Source organism: Danio rerio, chromosome 22, assembly GCF_049306965.1.
Source record: "Danio rerio strain Tuebingen ecotype United States chromosome 22, GRCz12tu, whole genome shotgun sequence".
Classification (NCBI taxonomy): Eukaryota; Metazoa; Chordata; class Actinopteri; order Cypriniformes; family Danionidae; genus Danio; species Danio rerio.
Genome location: NC_133197.1, coordinates 31,968,127 through 31,975,000, shown reverse-complemented (window position 1 = coordinate 31,975,000; position 6,874 = coordinate 31,968,127). Strand labels below are relative to the sequence as shown.

General features: G+C 36.8%; 1 protein-coding gene across 17 annotated transcripts in view; it reads right to left on the bottom strand.

Annotated features, from left to right (window-relative positions):
- The window catches only part of add3a (adducin 3 (gamma) a), a 213,199-nt gene that overhangs the window by 178,624 nt on the left and 27,701 nt on the right, over positions 1-6,874 (bottom strand). For 8 of the 17 annotated variants that reach the window (XR_012397395.1, XM_021469329.3, XM_073936555.1 and 5 more), the window contains 1 exon segment: positions 869-960. The exons of 7 other annotated variants lie outside the window; for them this stretch is intronic. The gene's annotated coding sequence lies outside the window, so the exon portion shown is untranslated. 17 annotated transcript variants of the gene reach the window in all.

The window sequence follows — 6,874 nt, the reverse complement described above, 5'->3', positions numbered from 1 at the left end:
CTCATAGAGCACTCGCCTCCCATACAGGAATCGCTGGTTCGATCCCCGCTTGGAGCAGGGCTAGTTGTATTATGATAAACTTTTGAATACCTTGGATTTTACAACAGTCATCAGTTGTGTAATGTAATATATCTTGTGTAAAAACTACAGTAATTTGTTTATATTGCTGTTGTTGTATTACTACATGAATGAGTTGGTCAGTTGTGAACATTTGACATTATGGCAGCACAGTGCTTTCCCACACTTTCACCAGAAGAGGTCCTCATCGAGCTCTGATTTAGAAAGCTTCGAGTAACGAACCCTTTTCCGATACAATTGAGTCGAGCGCTTCACTGGTTCAGAAAGCTTCATTTCACCATCACTAGTCGATAGGCTGGCGGCTGGCGTTCGTAAGTCAGTATAGCAGGCATGGGTCAGAGGCAGGCAGCGAGAATCAAGATCGGTAATACAGTGCAAGGTTCAATGCTGGCGACAGGCAAGGCAATGTCAATGAACAGTCCGGGTTGACAAAAGGAGATCAGGCAAGGGTAAATAACGATCAGAAATGTCAGCAGGGCAGAACAAGACTTCGCAATGAAGTATGAGTGAGAGCTCCTTATATGTGTGTGTGTGTGTGATGAGGTAACGAGTCTCAGGTGTGGTGTAATCAGTGTCCTGAATGGGTTGTAATGTTCAATAGTCTGGTGATGATGACCTCTGCTGGCCAGCGAGAGGGAATGACTGGGACAGAGTCGGTGACAATAGCAATGAAACAATCACAATAACAATAACATGGTCATCATTGGATAAATCATATCCAATATATATATAAATATATAAAAAAATATATATATATAGATATATGTAAATATCCTGCTAATTTACTCACCCCGAGGTCATCCAAGGAGAAGCTGACTTCAATTCCACAGTGAAATCTTAAAGATGTTTAGCTGAATCTGAAGTCAGTGGTTCTGGACCTACCTGAAAAATCAGGCAAATCAAAATAAATACTGTGGCTCCAGATAATGCACTGACTGGAGGCCTTAAAAAGCCAAACAATTAGACTGTGAACTAAACATTTATAATTATTTTTTATAAAGTGTGTTCATGACAATCTGGAGAGCGAGGGTCTTGTCACATAATGACAATTGTAAGGGTGAAAACTCACACATGATATGTTTATGTTAATTTAAGACCTTGATGTTTTGCTAGGAGCCATAAGTATTTATTTTGGATATTGATATTCATCTAACAGCATTTTAGGAGTTAAAAAAACAACACATACAGGCATTGTGTTTTTTTGTTTACTCCCAAAAGGCCGTTAGCTATTGAATTGATTTTATGAATAACAAAGGACCACAGTTTTAGCTAAAAAATATTAAACGTTCTTCACCTTACTGAAAGTGTCATCTATCATGGAAAATTTTGGGGTACATATTTTATATAGCAGTTTTGTAGTGTAGCAAACTGACTTAGCAAACAACCTGCCCTTCAAATGAAGAGCAGCTGCTAGCGTTTAGCTACAGTTAGCTTGTATCTTTCGAAGTAGCTTCCTCAACACTGATATGTGTTTTTTTGGCCCCACATCCTCAGTGGAAACTCTGATATGAGTTTGGAGCTGTGCTTTGATAAGCCTGAGACCTGCAGGGCTCTGTTATCTCACAGTGAACAGAGTGTGGAACAGTGTAGGAAAACAATGTAGGGACACGCAAAAGCACAGCGCTGTATGTCTGACTTTCTTTAGCAATACTTTCTGAGGTAATTTTTTTCTAATTGTCCACACAAATACAGTCAAATATTCCTTTAACCCTGTGTTAGGTGTTGTCACTACCAAAAACAAATCATAATAAGCAATATTGTGCCTTTTTAAACATTTGAAGGTTTCAGATACAAAAACCTCTAAGTGCCTTCTAAAATGTTCTTCTAAAATTAGGATTTTTATCAGGCTTGATTCAGTAGTTTCAATTTTATAGCAATTAATAGGTTATTTTATTATCACTTTCAAAACAACACAAACGTAAGAGGCTGAGAAAAATCCTCATAGTAGAAGAAAATTCCAATGACACTTAGAGGTTTTTGCATCTGAACTCATCATTTGTAGTACATCAAACATTGCAAACGTGTCATTAGGATCATCACACTGTAGGGCTGCATGATATTGGAAAAAACTGACGTTGGGATATTTAGTATTGCGATATGAGAATAATTTCACAAGATGACTATTAATTCGTAATTTAACATTGATTTGATGATTTTATAGGGGAGTGCATCTGCATGATATATACAAAATTACAGCTTACAAAACAACAGAACAAAGATACAAATCAACAAAATAGTTTCCATTGGAGTCTTACAGTATTACGGTACAAATTGCAAATGCGAAATAACACTATACGGTCTTCTCTGTATAAATAAACAATCTTTCAATTTTTAGTGTCCAAACTTACTTTAATTTCAAATGTACTTGAATTTTTACAGTCAGAGGCCTTAAAAACATCTAAATAAAAAAAATCTGTCACTATTTGATTATAGTTCAATTAAAAATAGTTCAAGTCATGTGTTAACTGTGTTTTATGATTAACTATTATTCCAATGTAACTATTGCAGATTCACACATTAAAGTATTTATGCTCAAGCGATATAGTGTGAAACCCTATCTAGACATGGGCCGGTGTAAGTTTCTGACGGTATGATAACCTTGAATAAAAAAAATTAAAAAAAACATGATATCACGGTATTGTGATTATTGCTCTAAAATAAGTTATTTCAAACGTCTAGGTAAAACAAAAACAAACCAAAAAAACAACACAATATATTTTATTTTAAGAAACATTAATATAATTTTGTAGCAGTAAACATGTCAGACTAAATAATAATAATGAAAATAAATCATTGACTTCTGCTCTCTCCTTTAGATTCAAAAACACTCATTTCTATACAACAACAAAAAATACATTAAAAACCTTACATATACCTTGGGATAGGTACAACAGAACATTTTAGCGGTATTAAAACCCTTTTTCCAAACCGCAGTAAACCTTGTTATCATTCCATCCATGCCTAGCCCTATCCCACAGTAAGTACCTGTAACTTGATATTAAGACGCGTCTTCGTCAATCTGACGACAAGTAGTTAACCATCAGAACATGTCCACTTTGACCACTTCCAGAGGCTGTCGAAAACAAATTTGGACCAATTACTTCCATAGTGCAAATCGCTCTTGTGGTTAATTGTGTTCAAACAGTCACAAGAGACCAGCTACTTTCCACCTACTGGGTAAACATGATCCTGTTGTGAGAAAGCACACCAAAACAAGGTATTACGCAAACAGTGTGACTAAATTAGACTGAAGGGTCTTAACTAATTCGAAAAACAAGTGGTCAATTTTGGTTTGAAATTGATGACGTTTTTTGAAGTCTACGTGTGAAGGGGAAGGTGCTGAGACTTTTATTTCATTATGTTGATGTACTTCCAACTGAAACAGAATATTAAGTAGGGGGCAGGGCTTTCATTTTGCACATCATTTCTATGTAGCAAACTAAACTAAACTGATTAAGAATATTGTGGCTGAAGCGGGTGGCAAACTGCGCTAACAATGTGCGCTAGCAAAATTAACATAGTAAAATTTTATTTTACACAAACTTTGTTGCTACCCACTAAAACCATTTTCAATGACACATAACAAAAAGCTTCAAACTCAAAGAGACAAAGTTCAAAAGGTGCAGCAAGCAAAAAGCCGTGTTCTGAACATTTGATTTCAAGCCAAGCCTCCAAAAAGCCTCATTTTTCACTACATCTTGAGCACAGGAGTCAAGAAGCTTTAAGTGCTCAACACAAACAACAGTAGGAGACTCCTCACACAATGATATCAGCTTTACTCAGGGAGGGGGTCAATGTGTGCTTGCTGTCAAAATACCAGCGCTAAACTAGCATGGCGACCCGTGACAGGGTTTGATTGATGCTGTTCGGTTCAAGAACTCAAACCGTCACACAGAGATTGTGGCTCGACACCAAAAGCCTTTGAGCTCAAATGGAAAAAGACATAGCAATGTATAGTAAATACATGATGTTTTAGAAAAAGTACTTGAATAAACGTGTTATTATCCTATAGTTGCTATGATAATACAACACCTGCAAATAGTAATATAAAACTTTTGAGTTTTCTACAAAATGTTATATTATACTACAACCCCAAAACAGAAAAAGGTAGGACAGTATGGAAAATGCAAATAAAAAAAGATTTCTAAATTTACTTTGACTTGTATTTCATTGCAGACAATACAACAACAAACATTATTTAATGGGTTCTTCATGATATTTATTTTTAAATAAACACATATTCCAATTCAGGTTCTTAAAGCATTAAAGCATTTACCACTTTGTAATGTTGCCATTCCTTTTCACAACACTTAAAGACGTTTAGGGGCTGAAGACACTAAGTGATGAAGTTTTTCAGGTGTAATTTTGTCCCATTCTTTTTGCAAACAACTCTGAAGGTAGGCAACAGTACGAGGTCTTTGGAGTCAAATTTTGCACTTTAAAACGTGCCACACATTCTCTACTGGAGACAGGTCGGGACTGCGGGTAGGCTAGTCAAGAACCTGTATCCTCTTTCTCCACAGACAGGGCACACTGTAATGTGTGCACTGTGCAGTATGTGGTTTTGCATGGGTGTCCCTAAAAAGGCAGCGGCATATTGTGCTTCAAAATCTCGATGTGTTTTCAACATTAATGGTGTCATCACAGAAGTGAAGGTTTCCTTTGCCAAAGGCAGTAACACAACCCCATACCATGATAGACCCTGGCTTTTGGACTTGTTGCTGGTAATAGTCTGGATGACCCTTTTCTTCTTTAGTTCGGAGCACACAGCGTCCATTTCTCCCCAAAAAAAATCTGAAATGCTGATTCATCTGACAACAGTACACATTTCCACAGTGTGATAGTCCATCTCAGATGGCTCCGAGCCCAGCGAAGTCGACAGTACTTCTGGACACTGTTAATATAGGGCCTCCTTTTGGCACAGTACAGCTTTAACTGGCATTTGTGGATGTAACTACATATTGTGGTATTTGACAATGGTTTTCCAAATTAGTTAAATGAGAATCGCGATTTATATATATATATTTTTTGCTTAGAATAAAGATCTCGTTTTTTTCACGATTGTGAATATGTAAAATAATATAAGTAGCCTATTATTATTGTTATTTCTCAAACTGCCGTCACTGTGAGAAAAAAAAACACACACATGCAAATCATACTTTCTGCGGACTCTCGAACGATTGCTCTGTGCAACAAACTGAACTTTATTTACAACTTAATTAGATTTTATTCACAGCCTACGCAGGTTCTGTTCACTAAAGTAGGTATCCTTGGCTCGCATGCGCGAGTCCTCTCGGTAGTAATCAAACTTATTATGAGTGATTTTGCGGCCAAAAATACATTACATTAAGATGGAAATGACATTAAGTACAGTATGTGACACTTTTAACACCTTTTGGAGGTGTCCATGTTGCTGTAAAGACTTCTGTGTCCGCCGTTTTCGCTTCTCTCCTGAGCCCATGTGGTGATATCGTACGTGGTGATACACACACACACACACACACACACACACACACACACACACAYATATATATATATATATATATATATATATATATATATATATATACATACATACATACACATACATGTATACATATATACATATATATATATTCATTCATTTTCTTGTCTGCCATTTATTAATCCGGGCTCGCAACAGCAGAATGAACCCCCAACTGATCAAGCAAGTTTTTACACAGCAGATGCCCTTCCAGCCGCAACCCATCTCTGGGAAACATCCACACACACATTCACACACACACTCATACACTACAGACAATTTAGCCTACCTAACTCACCTGTATCGCATGTCTTTGGACTGTGGGGGAAACCGGAGCACCGGAAACCCACGCGAAGGCAGGGAGAACATGCAAACTCCACACAGAAACATATAAAAACGTATAAAAAATATAAAACGTATAATACACTTTTCTATAGAATGGATCAAAAAACAATACACTATTTACTATGTCATTGGCCCATGAAAATTTCCTGTTTGTTATCAAGCTATTTAATAACTTTAACAAAAGCCAATTCAATCATAACTTAATCTTAAAACATTATTTATCAATATGTGTACCCTTTCTGGATTCTCGGATGCTATAGACATGATAAATGTAAAACAGGAAATACTGTACGTTGGGACCATTGTTTTTGTTTATATCCCTCATAAAGGTCTATAGTATAAACCAAGAGGCAATAACAGTCTTGAGAGTGAGTGAAAGTACATTTTTGAAGTGATGACATTTCAAACCGGATGCTACTTTTATAATACAGAATAATACTGTTGACATGATATGATGATCTACCAGCATAAATGTCAAGAAAATGCAATCTTGTGCAGACAGAACCTGCTGTGCCGTGTAGTTTCAGGGTCAGTTTTTAAGAGTAAACTGAGGCCTCATCCTTGACTAAATTGCTGTGTCCAGGAAACAGCAGTAAAGAGCTGGTGGAAAAGGGTCCATTTAGACAGCAGTCATTATGCAAGAACCCTGCTCTCCGTTTGCCCTTTAAATCTTTCAGTGTTGTGTCCAGTTTAGCAACAGCAAATCAGAATTAGGACAGAGTAACGCAAGTGTGTACTGCAGTTGAAACGTGAGTCCTGCCCTGTAAATCGTGCAACAAAAACAAACTGCAATATCCTTCCCCATTAACTTCTGACCTGCCTCACCCGTAACTCACCTCATGGGTCACGTACATTTCGCTGAAAAAAAGTTAAATGTATGATGTTTAAGTGCACTACTCTCTTAGAGTTTATAAATCATAATCAAATATCCATAAAACACTGTGATGT